The following is a 21,261-nucleotide window of genomic DNA, read 5'->3' as shown; positions in this document are numbered from 1 at the left end:
GAATGCTGGCGCGCGCGTGTGTTTGTTTGTTTGTTTCAAGTATTGTGGAAAAAATAATTTATTTGTTTACCTGTATTTGGTAAACCTGTATCAGAAAACTACATGATGTATAGAACACAGCCTAACAGTAAAAGAATAGCAGTAAATGTGTGTTAGCATTGCAAGTTGACAGTTGATCATTTACATTTTATATTAAATAAATGCCATGCAGAAGAGATAAAGATAAAAGACAACAGTAAGAATAAATAACAGCTGGATCACTGGCAGTGTTCTTTCATTAAAAGAAGGAACCAAACTTGTTCCTCATCATATGAAAACTAGATTAAAATATTAAGTGAGCTATTTACGCGAGTGTTACGAATATGGAAAGCCAAAGTGGTCAAAATGCACTTCAAACGAAAGGCAGTTTGTTTGTAAAACGGCGAAAAAAGCGGCATTTTGGACGTTTTATGTCGCAAAGTACGGCATTCTTTTTCTCTATTTTTATGGTTTACGGTTTTTGCGGCATATTTTACAGCATAGAGAAAAATGACACAGTTTGTATGTCAGTTTAAAACGCTGTAAAATGCACCACTTTAAGTGTTCCTTGCGTCAGGTCTTGTGGACGATAAGCATCGAGACTATTTTCTGTCCTGGCTCCAAGATGGTGGAATGAACTCCCATTCGCTGTCTGGGCAGCAGAGTCCCTTGCAGTCTTCAAACACAGCTTCACAGCTTCAATCACCCATCTATTTGCAGAATATTTAAAGGAAAACTGACACTGCTCCCTTATTGACTTATTGTACTTATTGTACAATAATGTACTTATTACATTACATTATTACAGTATATTAATGTACAATGTACTTATTGTAAGGTGTTGTTTATTATGTTGTTCAACAAACTCTAGCACTTATTATTTATAGCACTTATCATGGTTTAAGGTAGACCTTATGTATTTTGTACTTCTACGTATCAGCACTCATCCCTGTATTCTAGTTCACTGGTATGTTTGATTCTAACTTACTGTACTGTAGTAAGATATATTCTATGAGTAAACGACAAAGCACTTTTGTAAGTCGCTCTGGATAAGAGCGTCTGCTAAATGCCATAAATGTATATAAACAAAGGTGATCAAAAATAAATGAAAAACTACTCATAAACAAACAAAAAAAGAACAAATTAAACAAAATAAACACTTGATAAAGCTCCTCCCTCGTTTCTCCTGCTCCTTTTTATTAAAACCCATCCACTGCATTCATGAGACTGCGGAACACGTAGGCCACACCTCCAAAACTGAGGCACAAAGGACCCCTCAGACGAACAATTTGTTCTGGCCATACATCAAGGGATACGTGGACTTGGCTGCCACAAGGGGCTCAAGCCAGTACTGCCACAGTGCCTGCGTTAGGTCGTCCCAGTGCACACCCGGGATCCTACCCGTCCTCGGTCACATGCCTTCCTCAACTGACCATCGTCACTCACTCATCACTCACATCCAGTAATACCGTTATCAATACCAGTGTTCTCAGCTAATTAATTGCATAATGACTCTAATTTGGACAATACTCTTGTAATAGAACCATCAGGAGCAGTATTGTTTGGAATAAGTGTACAACATAACTCAACAAACATAACACAAACACCTCTCGTTCAGCCAACAGCATATCCAAAACCACATCATTTTTCGAAGTCAATATTGAGGAGGCTTGTAATTGTTCAGCCTTAGCTGACAAAGCATCATAGGTGTACTTAATAAATCATTGTTGATTGTAGTAAATATAGTTAATCCAGTCAACATTCTTATTAACCCACCAAAACAAGGAAGACTCAAAACCTGCTTCAGTCTGATTTCTAGACTTAAATTCATCTGGTACTCCCATAGAAACCCAATGACATCTATGCATATTTTATCATCTCAGCTACCTAATACCACAGCACGCTTTTGAATTGGATGAGTTTGGATTCCCTGTGTTTCAATCAATAAATTACTTTAACACTTTAGCAATCTGCCTGAAATGTGCCAAGAAGTGCTCACTGTCATCATCTGGAGTTAAGGGATGCAGTTTGGGCTCTGAAGCCCAGTGCTACTCTCTGCTCTTCATCACCTCCTATCTGAACACCGACTCCTTCTTCAGCATCATCCTCACTCTGTCCTTGCTGGTCCTCCTGCTGCTGCAGCTGTCAGACCTGCTGCTGAAGGTTCCTCCATCACTGTTCTTGTCCTGAGCTGTCTGCCATTCCCTTGCTTCTCAGTATCATATCCCACCTTTTCAAATGCCAGTATCGCACCAAATAATTACAGCTACTCTTTGTGATTTGCCCAAAAATATTTATGGCAACACTTTGTGAGTAACAGTAACACTTCTGACACCACTTGTAATGGTCTGGTGGAAAAGAACCATGGTTACATTCCAAGTGGATACAAAAGAAAATGTGTTTATTGGCTCCTAGTGCAAAAAAAAAAAAAAATCAAACAAAAATATTCAAAAAGGAAAATTTAGTATTTACAAGTATTTACACTAAATAACACTTTAGTCTTTGCATGTTAATCACATCACTCAATAAATCACATCAATAAAGTCTGACCAAACAATTCCTGTGTGTGTTAATTTACATGCACACATATATAAATATATACATGCACAGCATATGTGCATCTCTAATACAGAGTCCATAAGAACACACTGTGGTGGAGGGTAGCTCCATCACAGGGTGAAAGGTTTCACTTCACTCTGGCCCCAGAGCTAAAATGCTAACAGCTCCCCTGAGGTGTTCAGCCCATGGCTCAGAGTCAAAAGATAACAACCAGACCTGCTGAACTGGTTTCTGGTAATGAAAACTGCTGTGCGCAAATTCCAAACTGTTATTCAGAACTTGAACTGAAGCCAAATCATCTGAGTGCTCATTATTTGTACCCCTTCAATTTATCTCTCTCTGTGTCTCTCTCACTCTCTGTCCCTCTTGCTCTCTGTTTCCATCTCTCTCTCTGTACCCCTCTAATGTCTCTCTCTCCATCTCTCTATCTGTACCCCTGCTATCTCTCTCTCCATCTCTCTCTCTCACACGGATATGTGACAGCAGCACTACAACATGGTGGATCTCTCTCTGTCTCACACAACACATGTTGATATGAAATGTTTCATTCTTTTCAAGCAGCTAAACTGGTTTCTGGTGATGACAAGTGGTTGTGTCTGAGAACCTAAACAGAAATATGCCCTACTTTGTTGGTGTAGTGACCTGAACTGCTGAATGAACACCTACACTGTTAGTGTAGTGACCCGAAGTGCTAACATTACCCATCCAATGTTATCTAAACACTTGTACAGTGATGTTAACACCCGCAGTGTTAATACACCTCTTAAAGTATTCATGGTGTTTACATATTTGTATTTGTGTCTGTCTTGTGCTTATGGTTGTTTCTCTTGTTTTCTGGATCTGCTTCCATGTTTGTTGCTGAATCTCCTGTTCCCACCATGTCTGTTCCTGTGGAGATGTTGTATAAACAAACACTCACAGGGAGATATGGTAAAAACACACACACACAGAGGAAGATATGGTATAAACACAGACACAGAGGGAGCTTTAGTATAAACACACACAGGGAGATATGGTATAAACACACACACACGGAAGGTGATATGGTATAAACACACAAACAGAGGGAGATATGATAAACACACACACACAAAAAGGGAGGTATGGTACAAACACACCCACAGAGGGAGATTTAATAATCATAACAAAACAAGGCTTGTTCTTCTAGTCTTGTGATGTAATGGGACTGAAATGTGGTCCTACTGGTTTGATTCCTTCTAAAGAGAAAAAAGGTGCAACCAGATTATTGTTCAGATAGAAACAGAGAGAGTGTGTACAGGTGGACAGGTAAAAACTCAGATTGCCTGTCTCTTGTTCAGTTAATTAATACAGACATCACTGATGTTGCAATTATATTCAAATGTATTATTGAACTACTGAATACATTTGTTCTAAAGTAGAGTCTGAAGTTCTGTAGATCACATAAGAGTTAAACAGTGCCTCTTGAAATTGTCCCATTCATGGTGATGAAGAGTGGTTTGATCATTTATGGAGAGAGTCACAGTGTCAGATAATTCATAGGGCTGGTGAAGAGAGTCACAGTGTCTTTTCTTCATCACAATCCTGCCCATTGTAGCCATCATTCAATAGTTACCACACAGGAATCTGGTTTGTTTCACAGAGTCAAACAGTAGTTGTAGGAACAGCTGACGGGTGTTTTTGGTGCTTGAGAAATGTTATCCAACTTGTTCTGTTTTTTCCTCTTAAATGCTCACTGAGTCGAGATTCGAAGGGCGAAGTTTCAATGACCAAAAAAGATTTGATTCCACTTAGCACAATCAACTATTTATATTTCAGATACATTTCAGTTCAGTTTTGTGCTAATGCTCAAATTATTTTTGGGATGTTAAAGGTGTGCACTGTTTAAATGTGATGACGTGTAAACTGCAACAGAGAGAAAAGTTGAGAGAGAGCTCAAGAAAACTTATACACCTTACAGCAGTTTGATTTGATCAGTTTCTCTTGTGTTGTTTTTAGAATACAATAAACAGACTTGTATCTATTTATTAAGGTCCTTTTCATGATCATTAAACATTGGGGATGTTTTGTCTTCTTGGGGATGTATTTTCTTTTAAGAGTACAATAGTTGGTGGAACAATTGATCCTTAATGGGTATCACGGCTGTGATGATCAGCTCAGCCTCGTCAGGTGCAGTGTTTAACGTTTTTTTCTAGGGACATGTAGAGTTGCTGACCCTTTATCTCACTCCTCACTGTGACGCTTCTAAAACTGAGACTTTAATTTTGAGTTATTTGGATACTTTTCCTCTGATGTGTTTGGTCTTGATTTGCTGTATATTTTATGCTCAACCATATGTCCAGTGTGGCTGCAGTTATTATTAGCATCTCCACATTTAAGGTTATTAAAAGAACAACAACATCCATTACAACATTTTTCAAAATGTGTAAAGGTATAATAAAAGGTGTAATAAAATATGGTTTTAGAATTTATTCTCATGAATACATTATACAGGCTAACAGTATAATAGCTGTTAAAGAAGTAAAGCAATGTGTGGTCTACTGGACAATGATACCAGTAGAATCTTACATTCACTGATATTCATATATTTTTTAAGAATCTGACTTTGCCCTTAACACTTGAATTAAATGTAGATTCAATTATTAATATTTAACATTTTCATGTGAAGTTACTGTATACAGATTTTGTTAATGAAAATCACACTTTAAATCTGACTTTAAATCACACTTATCTTTGCTCCGTTTGATCTGAACGTAAAATCTAAGCAGAACGTTGGTAGAAAGCTGGTCAATACGCAGTTAGATAACTCGCCACAAGATGGCACTAATGTAACGTGATTACAAGTGTCAAATAAATGTTGGAGTACATGTAGAACACTATATTTAAGAGCTCCAGAAGAAGGGTAATAGTGTCATGAACCAGAAACATTCACACTGCAGTGACATCAGGTTCATTATAATCAGTGTTTCAGTGTCCTGCTCCTATTATTTAGGGATGAACTGTTGACAAGGAGCAGAGAGCAGCATCTCCAGTGTCCAGCTGTGTGTGTGAAGAGGAACAACTCCATGATGGAGCCTCATAACACCAGCAGTGGAGGAGGAACCTCTATCCCAAAGTGAGGATCTTTCCATCAGCACTTAATCTGAGTAAACAGGAAGAGGGAATATTCAGAATAAATGAGATGTAGTGAAGGATGTATTTACTCAACACTTACCGCATCTTCATTAGGGTAAAGAGAGCAGAGTCTCCAGCTCCCAGCTTTGTGTCTATGAAGAGTGACTGGTCCATGAGGAACCCTCCTGAGGAACCCTTACAGTCAGAGACACTGACTGTAAGGCAGTAAATATCATCTCAGTCAGAGAGACACTGAATGTAAGACAGTAAATATAATCTCACTAAGAGAGACACTGACATTGAGTGTAAGGCACCTGAAGGAATAAAATTAAATGCTTTAGTCTTGTAAACACCTACTGTTAATACCTCTATATCACCACTAAATGTCATCTTATACCTATCCAGAGCTTACATGATTCTTACTGTTAATACCTCTATATCGACATTAAATTTCATCTTATACATACCTAGAGCTTACATGTCTCCTCACCTTGAGACCTTGAGGAATCTTCATCTATCTAAGTGGGTGCCAGTGGAGAGGTTCTGCAGATTCATGTGTCTATGGTGTCTGTATTTTGTCTGGGTCAGAACAATTGTGTTTCTTTGAAATGCTTTGAAGTGTTTGTGACTTGATAGAATAAAGCACACTGTCTTCTCTGGGCTGTTTGTCCCTGAACTACTTTCCTAAGAGAGGATAAAAATGATTGTATTTTCTGATCATATTCTAATACTAAATAATATACATTATTTGATCAGTCCATAAATATAAAATATATTCTAATTTTTCTAATACTAATTTTCTCATTTTTGATGATTGTGTATAGTCTTATTATTAACATCATTACTGTATGAGGTTACTGACTGTTGGTGTATATATGCTCTCAGTCTGACTGTACTACATAGTGTTATGATGTGTGTGTATTTCTCCATCTCTTCCTGTCTTGTATTTTATGAATCTCTTCTCTTCCTCTCATCCTCCTTTTCTCCTTTGTCTCTGTTAGCAGGGGGAGGGATAATCTCCTCCAGGTGTCCAGGTGCGGAGTGTATGATGATGATCTCCTCCAGGTGTCCAGGTGTGCAGTGTGTGAGCAGGTTCTGACAGATCCAGTCTCCATCACCTGTGGACACAAGCTTTGCAGACAGTGTATCAGCAGCTTCTGGCACCAGTCTGCTCCATCAGGAGACTTTGCCTGTACCCAGTGCAGAAAGAGATCCAGAACCAGTCCTGTTTTACACCCACACAAAGACATGGAAGAGTCCATACAGCAGGACCCTCAGACACCAGTGGATGATGTCCTGCACATAGTCTTACACACACACAAAACCAGCATGAAGAACAAATATGAGAGTTTATTTGAGGGACTCAAATCACAAGAGAATAAAACTCTCCTGAACAGGGTTTACACACAACTGTACATCATAGAGGGAGAGAGAGAAGGAGTGAATGAAGAACATGAGGTTTTGCAGATAAAGAAAACACTCAGGAAACAACTGGTACAAGACACTCCAATCCACTGCTCAGAGATCTTTAAACCTGTACAAGGTCCTGAAGTAGACGTGGAGGAAGAGCATAACAGAGCTGTGATGGCTGAAGGTCTCAGACACACAGAACCAAAAGAAGCTAAAGGCCCAGAAGTGCCAAAGCTCAAAATTGTGCTGACTAAAGGCATTGCAGGCATTGGGAAAACTGTTTCTGTGCAGAAGTTCATTCTGGACTGGGCCAAGGGAAAAGCGAATCAGGATGTAGATTTCATGTTTGTGCTTCCATTCCGGGAATTGAATCTGATTAAATGTGACCTGCATAGACTCCTTTGTAACTTCCACCCTGAGATAAAAGACCTGGACCCAAAGATATATGATGTGCGCAAAGTTGTGTTCATCTTTGATGGCCTGGATGAAAGCAGAACTCCACTGAACTTTTGCCAGTGTAATAAAGTGTCTGACATAAGCATGACAACATCAGTGGGTGTGCTGATGTCAAACCTCATCGAAGGAGAGCTGCTTCCCTCTGCTCTCATCTGGATAACCTCCTGACCAGCAGCAGCCAATCAAATCCCTCCTCAGTACATCAAACGTGTGACAGAAATACAGGGATTCACTGACCCACAGAAGGAGGAGTACTTCAAGAAGGGAATCAGTGACCAAGACCAAGCTGAGAAAATTGTCTCACACAAAAAGATAATAAACATTTGGAATCCCACAGGCCCATGATTCTGAAACTGGCTGACCTGGCTTTCAAACAGCTGATGAAGGGAAACGTGTTGTTCTATCAAGAGGACCTGAGAGAGTGCGGTATTGATGTCACTGAGGCCTCCGTGTACTCTGGGATCTGCACAGAGATCTTTAGGGAGGAATTTGTTCTTTACCAGAGGAAGATCTACTGCTTTGTACATCTGAGCTTTCAGGAGTTCCTGGCTGCTCTCTATGTGTTTCACTGCTTTATCAGCAATGACATAACAGCACTGCAGGATTTTCAGTTACAATCCAGTTGCAGATCTGAGAATGTTTCTCTCCATGAGCTGCTAATGGTAGTAGTGGATAAAGCCTTAAAGAGTCAGAATGGACACCTGAACCTTTTCCTCCATTTCTTGCTGGGCATCTCACTGGAGTCCAATCAGAGACTTCTACAAGGCCTACTGACACACACACACACAGCAGCCCGGAGAGCATCACGGATACAGTCCAGTACATCAAAGATCAAATACGAACAGAGGACCTGCCCCATGAGAGATCCATCAACCTGTTCCTCTGTCTGTCTGAAATGAAGGACCAGTCTCTTGCCAGAGAGTTTCAGGACTATGTACAATCAGAGAAACACTCAGGAGAGATGCTCTCTCCTGGACAGTGTTCAGCACTAGCCTACATGCTTCTGACCTCAGAGGAGGTGCTGGACATCAGAGGAGGGATACAGGAGACTGATCCCAGCTGCTGCAAACTGCAGGGAGGCTCTGTGAGTGTTTAACTATTATTTATTCAATAATTTCTATTAGTAATTGAGTACTGATGGCTAAATCTGTCATTTACTCTCATGGAAGAAGCCTCATAGCTTTAGAGTTGATACCCTGGATCAGGTGTTCCCAGACCTTTTTTATTTGGTGTACCTCCATATTGTCCAGTATTCCCTCAACTCTCTCACTCCACAACACACCACAAGGTGGCAAAATAGAAACAGCAAAAGCATTTGATATATTTTAATATGAAAATACCCCTTAGTTTTTTGTTTCAAAACGGAATTTACATTTTGTTTTTACATTTTTGTCTCTTCCCTCTTTCTGTCAGTGTAGCCCAAAACATTAAAGATGTGATTCACTTACAAAGGCTTTTACTAAACAACATTTTTAACATTTTACTAACATGACATATATATATATATATATATATATATATATATATATTTATAATATCTGCTTTATCTCTCTGAGAATTAAGACTAGTCTTATTGAGTGTTAGTGGGAGGTATGTGGCTGTGAATGAAAACTAGTCTTAATGAGTGTTAATGGGGTGTGTGCGGCTGTGAATGAAAACTAGTCTTAATGAGTGTTAATGGGAGGTATGTGACTATGCATGAACAGTCAGGGTTCTCACTCTTTTCTATAGATAATTTTCCAGGACTTTTCCAGGACATTTGCAGTGATGATCTAGCTGGTATGACAGACAGGGATCTGTTCATACACTAATTTGTTCCTCTCTGTAATGATTGTCAGTCCCATCTGCCTTGGTGCAGGAGAAGGCTTTGACTGGCAGCAGATGTAATTTTTGCAGTCAGCGAGCAGACGGATTTCCACTTGTGTACGCAGATACACTTTCACTTTCACTTGTATTAAATGCAATCAAGATCCATCTCTGACCACTTCTGACTGTGGTTTGATGATCTGATTACAGTGGGTCTTGGTTGTTTATGCCTCTAATTTCATGTGGTAGAGTGCAATCTGAATGTGATGTGATCAATACGTTCTGTCACTGTATCTTAGTTATCTCATAATTTTAACTGTTACTTTAGTTTTAATTCCTTGTATGCAGTCACATCACTTTTCTAATAATCTATGTGTTGTGTAGTAATACTTTAATAAATTACCCAAGATTTGCTGACTCATTAATTAATATTATAGATCTAATTATTGTGAGGCCTGAGTCTCTCTTTAACAAACTTGCTCCAGGCTCTTTCAGACATTGATTAGTTCTGTCTAGTTCTAGTTCTTTGTAGCTCTCTTTTATTGATTTTATTTATATAACAAAAAGTGAATAATAGGTAATAATACGTATTAGACATTAATTTAATTAACTATGAAAGCTGAAGGAATGAAGCTGCTTTCTGATGGGCTGAAGAGTTCACACTGTAAACTGGAGATACTCAGGTGAGCACAATGTAAACTGGAGATACTCAGGTGAGCACAATGTAAACTAGAAATGCTCAGGTGAGCATAATGTAAACTGGAGATGCTCAGGTGAGACACTGTAAACGAGTTACTCAGGTGATCACAATGTAAACTGGAGATACTCAGGTGAGACTGTAAACTGGAGATTCTCAGGTGAGCACACTGTAAACTGGAGATTCTCAGGTGAGGACAATGTAAACTGAAGATTCTCAGGTGAGACAATGGAGACACTGGAGATACTCAGGTGAGACATTGTAAACTGGAGATGCTCAGGTGAGCACAATGTAAACTGGAGATACTCAGCTGAGGCATTGTAAACTGGAGACGCTCAGGTAAGCACAATATAAATTGGAGATACTCAGGTGAGACACTGTAAAGTGGAGATACTCAGGTAAGCTTTCTGTCAGTTCTTTCCAGAATGAAAAATTATATTTTACAAACAAAAACCTGAAGGAATATTTTATACAGGTAATTTAAAAAAATACTGTAGTAAGAGGCTAATTGTTTAATTTAATTTGAACTCAAAATATTGGAACTTAATTAGGCTAAATAATAAAAATTGAAGTGTTGTAACAAGGTTAGAAGCAATTAGCAGTTAAAAGACAGTTCTCTTTATAGGTTCAATTATACAAATGTAAAAGCTAGGCTGGGTGAAGTTAATACATTGGACACTGATTGCAATGTTGGTGTTTGAAATTAAACATGAAGAATGTAGAAGCAACATAAACTGAGCTTGAACTGGCAACCTTCTGATTACAAGTCAAGTTCCTTAACCATTGAGCATTGAGTTTTTTCATAATTATTTTTTCATTTGTTTTGTCTGCAAATTTTCCTGTCTTTCACTACTTATTTTTTATCACTTGATTGTTTAGACTACAGAAATTATACATGTATGCAATTCATGTAAAACATTAGCAATTAATGAATAATTATTGTTAACAGAATGTTGTTTGTTATTTCTATGTGCCTTAATTTCAGACAGTTTTAACACTAATCTTATTTTCTCTGTCTTTGCAGTCTTACAGGCTATAATCTCACAACATACAGCAGCAAAAGTCCCTCCTCTGTTGTGACATCAGCAAAGTCCTTCCTGAGAGAACTGCACCTCAGCAATTGTGACACTCAAGATTCAGGAGTCAGTGATGGTGCAGTAATTATGCTGTGTGTTAATATATAAATGTAGTCAGTGATGGTGCAGTAATTATGCTGTGTGTTAATATATAAATGTAGTCAGTGATGGTGCAGTAATTATGCTGGGTGTTAATATGTAAATGTAGTCAGTGATGGTGCAGTAATTATGCTGTGTGTTAATATATAAATGTAGTCAGTGATGGTGCAGTAATTATGCTGTGTGTTAATATGTAAATGTAGTCAGTGATGGTGCAGTAATTATGCTGTGTGTTAATATATAAATGTAGTCAGTGATGGTGCAGTAATTATGCTGTGTTAATATGTAAATGCAGTCAGTGATGGTGCAGTAATTATGCTGTGTGTTAATATATAAATGTTGTCAGTGATGGTGCAGTAATTATGCTGTGTGTTAATATGTAAATGTAGTCAGTGATGGTGCAGTAATTATGCTGTGTGTTAATATGTAAATGTAGTCAGTGATGGTGCAGTAATTATGCTGTGTGTTAATATGTAAATGTAGTCAGTGATGGTGCAGTAATTATGATGTGTGTTAATATATAAATGTAGTCAGTGATGGTGCAGTAATTATGCTGTGTGTTAATATGACAGACTGGAGCTTCAGCAGTGATCATAGTTATGATGGAGCACAGGTGGTGATCAGGGTGGTGGTGGTTGTTGTTGTTGTTGTTGTTGTTGTTGTTGTTGTTGTGTACACACACACACACACACACACACACACACACACACACACCCCTTTGTGTGGCTCATTCTCTCCACTGGTTCATTCACTTTGAACTCTGAGTATGTTTCTATTTTACATTTACAACAATATCTCTCTACAAGATCCAGATTTGTTTTAGTTTGATTTCTAAATAGTTCTCCATCGCTGTACTAGTTACTTCCTGATTGAATTTGATTGGATACTGATATGGAGGTGGGAGGTACTAAGCTCACCAGAGGACACAGACACAAATGTGTAGAAGTGGGTACTATGGTAACTGCTGAAACATTATGCATACCTACTTGTTAAGATCTTGTGCAGTGATGCTGTTGAGATTTTTTTGTCAGGAACTGGAGCTGAACTGCCCCAATCCCACAATCCCTCTTGATCCGTCACAGTGACCAATCTTGTACATACACATATAATTTTAACTCTGTATGTTTAAATACACACACACACACACACACACACACACACACACATTACTATGAGATCCTGTGATGTAATTTAATACAACTGTAAATACTTTTGTCAAGTCATGGAAAAACAGGCAATTTTGTCTGTAGCATCTTTTAAATAGTTTATTTGCCATTTGTCAACATGTTTTATTTAAGAGTTCCCCTTATTGTTCAGGTTATTGTAACGGTAAGTGGTAATGAGACGGTCGTATGTGCGGAGGAGAGCGAGATTTCATCAGAGTAGTGCAGGGTCATAGAATGCATAACAAAAACAAGAGCTATCTGCCATTCGTACAAAGGCAAGGAAGCTGGTGGGCTATTTTAGTTTTATTTAAGTTAATTAACTATTTAAGTTCATAAAAAAAATTTCACATTTGTTTACACATTGTTTTATATTGCTACATATGTAACGTTTAGGTTTTTATCGTTAAAGGGGAAGCTGGACCTTGTTCAAGAGCATATGGGAAAACCAAAAAAGAAAGGAGGTTGAAACAAGGTGGTACAGCAGCTTTCAAATGCTGGAGCGATTAGTAGAACTCAGGGAGCCTGTAAGCACTGGCAGGCTTACAAACTGATATTCCTGCGCTGACCTCTGATGAGTACAATAATGTTTGTGAGCTCCTGTCTATACTGTCTCCTTTTCACAAGGCCACTGTGGTGCTGTCAGAGGAGAAAAAGGTATCTGGCTCCAAAGTGGTGCTATTATTGAAAATGGTGGAAAAGATGCTCCAGGAAGAGGCAGCAAAGCAACGGTCCCAGTAGCTAGTGAACTGGGAGAGACCTCATCAGGTTCCTTAGGGAAAAGCTCCACAAAGCATGAACATTATATCGCTGGGAACGCTGCTAGACCCAAGCTACAAATCACTTGGATCCTTTAGCCAAAAAAAGGCAGATGAAGGAATAAAACAACTCACCTTTGAATATTCCAATGTAATCAGGTCTAGACAGTCACATTTAACCCCAGCTGCAGCTTCAACATCACAGGATGCTGTAGCTGAAAGACCTGGTTAATATTTTTGCATCGGATTAAAGTCAATTTCAGAGTTATGATCTCATTCATATTATCTGGTTTTGCTTCTCAGGAAACAAACTGTGGTGTGATTTTGATACCACGTTCATGGAGGCCAGAAGAACTCACAATGTCACTGCTGATGCCACAGTTGAAGTGCAGACCTGGCAGAACTGAACATCAGCAGAACACAGGATCCCCTCCAGTACTGGGAGAGGCAGAGGTGCATATATCCAAATCTCTACAAGCTTGCTGTGCGATACTTGTGCACCTCTGCCTCCTCAGTACCATGTGAAAGTGTTTTCTTCAAAGCCAGGGAAGTTATTTCAAAAAAGAGAAACCAACTGCTTCCAAGCACAGTGGAAAAAAAATATTTCTTAATAAAAGTGAATGAAGTCACCACAGTATTCATAAGCATAACCATTTTCCCATCTTTGAAAAACACTGCAACAGTCTTAAAAACATCTCAACATAAACATCTCATGTCCTATTTGGTTTATTTAAACATTGACTGAAATCAACCTGTTTTTTGACACTAGTAGACCTCCAAAACCATCACCTACACATCAAAAGCAGATTAGATGAATGAATGAACCACACAAAATCATATTAAGGCGTTTTTATTTCTATTGTTGGCAGTGACTATTCCCATGCTGTCACTGGTGCAAAACAGCCAAGAGATCCATCACAAATAGTTGAAATGACAATAAAGGTTTAGCCAGCAGGGGGGTTTGTGTGCACATGAAGCCTCCAGATATGAACCTTTTTTTGAACCAATTGGATGGAAAGCTTGAAGGATTCATCTGGCAATCACTACAAAACAAACAAAATGTTCAAAAAAAGAGAATTTAGCATTTACAAGTTACAAATTCAATAAAAGAAAATCAGCAATCATAAGTTCTCCAACATAACTCAACATCAAAACTCCACTCATGAAATTTCCACTGGAAACTAATACAAGGAAAAAACAGGAAATTGGGTGATGTCACTTCCTGTCTTTAAGCGGGACAATTCCCCATAAAGCTCCCCTTCAAAGACAACATGGAAGACTCTCCACAAAAAACAAATAACAAAAAGTCACAGGTAAGTTCATTTTTTTCTTAATATATTTTTGTTTTACCTACTTAGTTAAAATATACAAACTTTCCTGTGTTAATCCTGTGTTTTAATTTACATACATACATACACACAGCATATGTGCATCTCAAACACACAGTTCATATGAACACTCTGTGGTGGAGGGTAACTATCACAAGATATTACACACATGCTGTGTACATCTGAATCACTCCACCACACAGAAAACAGATTGAAAAAGCTTTCCCAGTTTCCAAAGATTTTGAACTTTAATGTGGAGATTTGTACAGAGACTTCAACACAGTGAGTTATGATTCCACAGCATGTTTAACTTGTAGAACAGTATTTGTCATATGTACAGAAATCAACTGCAGCTCAACAGTCCTTTAGCATCATTTATTGTGTGTGTGTGTGTGTGTGTGTGTGTGTGTGTGTGTGTGTGTGTGTGTGTGTGTGTGTTTTGTTTTGGTTTTGATTTGGGACTTCTCACTGGTACTCACAATTTCTTATTACATGGGTTGTTAGGCCTGGTTTGACTCTGGTCTTCCCTGAGTGTGCCACCCTAAAGAAATGCTCGCGTGCACACACACACACACACAGACAGACACAGACAGAGATAATAGTTCTGACTCTCTCTCTCTCACACATTGTATTGTCTATGTGATGTCGTACATGTAGTGTTTACTATTATACTGTACAATATAGCAACTTAGATTTCCAGATGAAAACAAATATTTTACTAATGGAACTGGAAGGGAGCCATGCCAGTCTCTCTCGGATCACCCTGCATATTACAGAGAGGAAGAGCAGGTTAAAGCGATGAAAAAAGAAAGCAAAAACATCAAAGGAATTGTGTAAGTAATTGCTTTATCGCTTCGAGAAGAGCTTAATCTGGAGGAGGAGCGGACGGCATGCCACACCCGCCCTCTATACTAACCTCAACTCTCTACAGCAGGGTGAAACTTCAGAGCACAGCTCCATCCCCCCATGAATATTTCTGCTCCATTCATGATGCTGGGTGAGAAACTGTGTAGGGTTATGCCTCCTAACATGACTGATATTAGAAATAGGTGGCTATCACATTTTTGTAGATGGCCCATGTTTTAAACCGTCTGACTCTGAATTTCTCTGTGGTTATTCTGTCTGCTCTCTGCCCAACCTCATTTGGGAGGCTTACTCTCTCCCTTACAGGTCTGCTCAAGAATCTGAGCTGATAGCAATGACCAGGGCCTGCCATCTACTCCGGGATCAGGTTGTCACCATCTACACTGATTCCCGTTATGCATTTGGGGTTGCTCATGACTTCGATAAAATTTGGTGCTCCGGGGTTCCGTATCTTGGAAGGTAAGCCCATTTCTAATCCAGGACTAGTGTCTGCAATTTTGTCTGCATGTACACTACCAGCTTGGCTGGCTATCGTAACGGTCAAAGGTCAGTCATGACACAACCTCTGAGTCTGACACGGCCACTGGCAATGCTTCAGCAGATGAGATTCCACGTTGGGCAGCTGTTAATGCTCCCTCATGCCCATACACTATATCCTCGATGTGTGAAGCTATCGCCATGTTTTCTCATTGCTTTGTGCCGAATAATATCAATCTGCATTTCTTACAAACTCAGAGTACACAACAGGACTGCTCTCACTGAGTTGATTAGGGCTGTAGTCCTGATTAAAATGGTCTAATCCGTGACCCGGAGGGGCGTGTCACCCTTCCTAAATCTATTTTGCCATTTCTTGTGTGCCATTTTCATGGGATTTCACATGTTGCACAAAGGGGGAGTGACAGCAGTTTTGTATTCCTGCAAAACGTCTCACTGTAAAACTCCTCCTAGATAGCTGTTTAACCTGTGCCAGAAGCAACCAGGGTAAAACACAAGCCAAATATGATGCCTTACTGGCTCCAGAATATCCCTTTCAGTGTCTACAGATAGACTTTACACACATTCCACCTTGTGGTCAGTTGAAGTACGTGCTAGTGATTGTAGACAGGTTTTCCAAGTGCACTGAGGTGTTTCCTTGTTCTAAGGAAGACTTTCAACAGGCCTGTCATCCCACTGGAACTTACGCTAACTTCATTTAGATTTAAAAAACTGATCAAAATGTTTCCTCTTTCATTTAAATCATCACATCCTTGTTCAGGGAATTCTTGCATCCTTACGGGACTCCCAGGAAGTTCAAGAAACATGTGTAAGAGCCCTGCTGTTCACACTGCCTTGTGTAACCCTAGTCAGATGTTTCTATCAACAAGAATACAAAACAAAAAGAACAACAAAACTCCCCAAAACTGCAAACCATCATAAAACAATAAAACTGTTCTAGGTACGGCTGCAATGTAATGATTCCTGAAAGGTATTTTCATCTCGATCAGTTCCACTCCTTGGTCCTCTGTGTTTCTTCACACCTATAAGGCTTGTCTTGTACATATTTGTTTATTGGTGGAGTTGTTTGTGTTTACACTGCTTGTTTACATTGCTTGTTCACCTCCTGTCAGAGGGTGAATGTATTTTTTCTGTCATTTAGGCATCTGATAAAGTGACAAAGGAATTAATCTACAAAACCAGAGTCGATCTACTAACAGGTGGTAGTGTTGTAACACTGACAGTGGTAGAAAAGAGAAATTTTTTAAAACCAGAATTTATTTTTCACGTTACAGTCTATATTAAATAAAAAATACATTTACTTCAGATCTCAAGGCAGAGCTGTCTACTGTATGGCAAATAGTAAATTGTTAATACATAGATTTAATTAAGTATTTAATGCAGATCATTCGTATTGGCTGAATGAACCTTTCACTCTTCTGTCATGTCTATCTGCCTAACTATCAGGTGTGTGTGTGTATGTGTGTTTTCTCTCTGTCTCTCTCTCTCTCTCTCTCTCTCTCTCTCTCTGTGTCTCTCTCAATTTCACATTCTCTCACTCTCACTCTTGCATGCTGGCCTTTGGTAACACTGCCCTCCACCTGTACCTTGTGGCCTCTGCCCCCTGTCCTGCCTTGCCCTGCCCTGCCCTTCCACCCCACCTGGCTGACTGAGAGAGTACTTGGCCATTCCAGCCAATCCGAGTATCAGGGTCAGCTGTTACAGAGGACAGACGAGTGTCACACAGTACACTGATCTAAGTTCTCTATTCACCCCTACACTGATCTAAGTTCTCTATTCACCCCTACACTGATCTAAGGCCTCTGTTCACCAGTACACTGTAATGATACATTGCAAACTGCCCTGACTGCCTCTGTCGCAAATGCAGAGCTCCAGTGTGAGATCTGTCATCAACTCCACTAGCCAGCAGTCTGGGAGGAATGATCCACAAAGCATCAGCTGTTATGGATCTCTGTATGGACCTCCGTTCTCAGACAAGGACTTTAAGGCCCATGCAGTCAAGAGTTTGCCAGTCTAAGACCACATCCTGTTTTATTAATGGACTAAACAAGGTGCAGTTTGTTTGAGTCGAAACATCTGGTTTATGAAGCTCATGTGATACACCCATCATCTTTAACCCAAACTGGATCAACGGCACCGGTCGTTGAAGCTATGGCGGCATTCACGACAAATAAACAAAGAAGGATATACCACTGGAGGAGAGCAGCTCAAAGTGGTGTGTGTTTTACTGCTTGCGGTGAGCTAGGAGGGTGGTGGATGTTGTATAAAGGCTTTTCGCCAGATACTTATGACACAAGAGTATGTGTTCCTGAACTATTTCCCTAAGGAGAGAGAGCATGAGGGGAAAACAAGAAAGAAAAGAGCCTGAGATTTGGAGAAACATGTTTACCCTCAGCACATCTTTGTCTGGCTTCCATGAACAAAGTTGAAGCTCTCAGATGAATACAATCTTCTGAAAGGCACAAACAGGGATTGAACCTGTGGGCTTTGGTTTACAAAAACTAACACCTTGCCACTTGGCCATCATGCCTTAGAAGCAAGTCATGAACTGGTCTTTAACAATGCACGAGCTTGCACCTTAAGTCTGACAGTAGAAAAGCCTTGAAAGGGTTGGAAGTTACTAAAATATTGACAGCCTTCTGACTCATGAGTAACTGTCATTGGAAGCTGATTGTGCACTATCGATAGCATCAGCGTAAAGCACAGCTGCATATGCTTCCAAAATGAACCCCTTCTAGAGGGGATATCTCTAAATTCTAAGGCACATGCAGCTGTTCTAAAGATCAGTCAACTAGGCTGGAGGTGCTGAGTATGGAACCAAGGACCTCTGACATGCAAAGTATGCACTCTAGCACTGAGCTACACTCCCGCCACTCTCAAACTTTGAGGTAATAACACTAAAAATAATATCTGCAACTGTTTGTCAGTTAATCTGCAGGAGTCAAATGTGTAGCAGAAACGTTGTGTTGGGTGTCTGAGGACTGTTCAATTTCTCAATCAAAATTTTGGTGTAGTCAACCAGGATCACATCCATGTCACCTCAAAGAGAAACACCTGGGTTACCTCTGCCACATGGGGTGGTAAATAGTCTACCATAAATTACCTCAAATGGTGACAATTTGGTGGTGGCACTGGGTATCATTCTGATTTCACAACACTGCTGACCACCTTGTGGTCAGATTCAGAGGTTGTGTCATGACCCTTGACCTTTATGATAGCCAGCTGAGCTGGTAGTGTACATGCAGACAAAAGTGCAGAGACTAGTCCTGGATTAGATATGGGTTTACTGTCCGAGATGCAGAACCTCCTGGAGTGCCAAATCTTACCCAAGTCATGAACAACCCCAAACGCATAACAGGAATCAGTGTATATGGTGACAAACCGATCCTGGAATAGATGGCAGGCCCTGGTCAATGCCATTAGTTCAGCTGCTTGAGAAGACCTGTAAAGGACAGAGTGAGCCTCCCAAATGAGGTTACGCAGAAATCAGACAGAATAACCACAGACAATTTCAGAGTCAGACGGTTTAAAACATGAGCCATCTACAAAAATGTGATAGCCGCCTTCCAGCAGCGTGCTAGAAAGTTCAGAACGCATGCTAGAGGACTCATGGATAACCTCCATGCAGTCGTAGGGCACAGAGTCAGCAGAATGATTTACCGATGTCAAAAATGATTGTAACAGACTAGCAGGTGAGCGCAGGGTCATGTGTGATTTAATGGTTAAGCTCCGAGTGGCACAGAGGATGGCCTCGTAGCCCGAACGTTGCTGTGCTGTCATGTGATGTGTTTGAATGTTATTCAGAATAGTAATAACTTGATGTGAAGTGTGAAGAACCATTGGATGAGACAGTGCCAATTTCTCTACGTCAGTGACCAGCAGGGCTGAGGCAGCCACGGCGCGTAAGCAGGCTGGCATGCCTTGAACAACCGAATCAAAAGGTTTGGAAAGGTAGGCCACAGGGCGATAACTGCCACCGTGCTCCTGGGCCAGGACGCCCATGGCTGTGGAGCCGTTTTCAGAAACATAAAGGTGGAAGGTCAGATTATAATTTGGTAGGCCAAGTGCTAGAGCAGAGCACAATGCCAATTTCAGATTCCTGAATGTGTGATACATGGGTTGAGTCCAGACTAATGTATCAGTACAGTTTTTTCCACAGCCCTGCCTGAGGACTTTATCATGAAACTCAACATGGGTTGTTTTGTGTTGGGCAGAGGGATGTCACGTATGATTCCCCACACTCATTAGAGAAAGGTACTGTAAGTATTTGAGATTAAATATTGTTCTTATAATTTTGTTTCTGGAGTTTAAGTTTAATGTTTATCTTGCCAAGAAAGTTTGTTTATTTTAACTAAGTAGGTAAACAAAGTAGATCAAGAGAAAAATTAACTTACCTGTGATTATTTTTGTGGAGAAGCTTCCACGTTGTTTTGGAGTGAAAAGAAACTGTAGCCTGTGTTGAAGGAGACTTTTATGGGGAATTTTCCTTCCCAAAGAAAGGAAGTGATGTCACATAATTTCCTGTGGTGATGTTTCCTTATATATGTTTCTAAGGGAAAATTCAATAGAGTTGTGTTTTGAAGTTGATTGATGTTGGAGAATTTAGGATTGCTGGATTTTTTCCCCTTGAACTTGTAAATACTTGTAAATACTTGTAAATACTGCATTTTCCTTTTTTTGAATATTTTTGTTTGTTTTTTATTGGATATGGCTTTTTGTTTGCACTGGACTACTGAGAGCCAATAAATACCTTTTCTTTTGTATCCACTAGGAGTGTATCCGTGTGTCTTTACTAGTGGACCATTGCAATGATATTTCCATATGTGCAGGATTAAAATACTCTACAAATAAATGCTCTTAAAATAGTCCATAAATAAATATTCTTAAATACTCCACAAATAAGTACTCTTTAAATACTGTACAAACAAATAATCTTAAAATACTCCACAAATAAATGAGTCCAGTCTATGTTTGAAGAAAGCAAGAGTGTTAGTTCGTCCCTGCATCTGGGAGACAGGTCAGAGAAGAGGGAATGGAGAGGGCATGAAGCATTTAAGGCTCACACTTTATAATAACGATAGTTTATAGAGCATTTATATGCTTGTAATTCATAATGAACTAATCATGAACTAATGAGTTAGTGTTATTCATCATGAATTAATATATTAGTGATCATTTATAAGATGTATCTAAGCTCTCACTTCATAATTATCTGAACAGATCAGGAAGTCAGATGTTATGCTTAATTGGGTTTTTAAGTGCTATTCTTTATTAGATAATGAATTGTGCCATTGCATACGTGCAGGAACAATGGAACTGCATTTAGTTCAAGTAAATGTTCAGAATGTTGTTAGGTTACTGTGTGTAGGGTTTGGAGTTGGGGCTCCAGGGGCTTTAGGTGGCAGCTCGTTTTTCCTAGAATAACAAGTGGACCAGTGG

The 21,261-nt window shown here is 39.5% G+C and overlaps 1 long non-coding RNA gene across 1 annotated transcript in view; it reads right to left on the bottom strand.

Annotated features, from left to right (window-relative positions):
- The window catches only part of LOC145657174 (uncharacterized), a 454,169-nt gene that overhangs the window by 286,453 nt on the left and 146,455 nt on the right, over window positions 1-21,261 (bottom strand). The window lies entirely within an intron of this gene.

The sequence above is a fragment of the Electrophorus electricus genome, chromosome 1, assembly GCF_041902795.1.
Source record: "Electrophorus electricus isolate QZ-2024a chromosome 1, ASM4190279v1, whole genome shotgun sequence".
Classification (NCBI taxonomy): domain Eukaryota; kingdom Metazoa; phylum Chordata; class Actinopteri; order Gymnotiformes; family Gymnotidae; genus Electrophorus; species Electrophorus electricus.
This window is presented reverse-complemented; position numbering and strand designations above follow the sequence as displayed.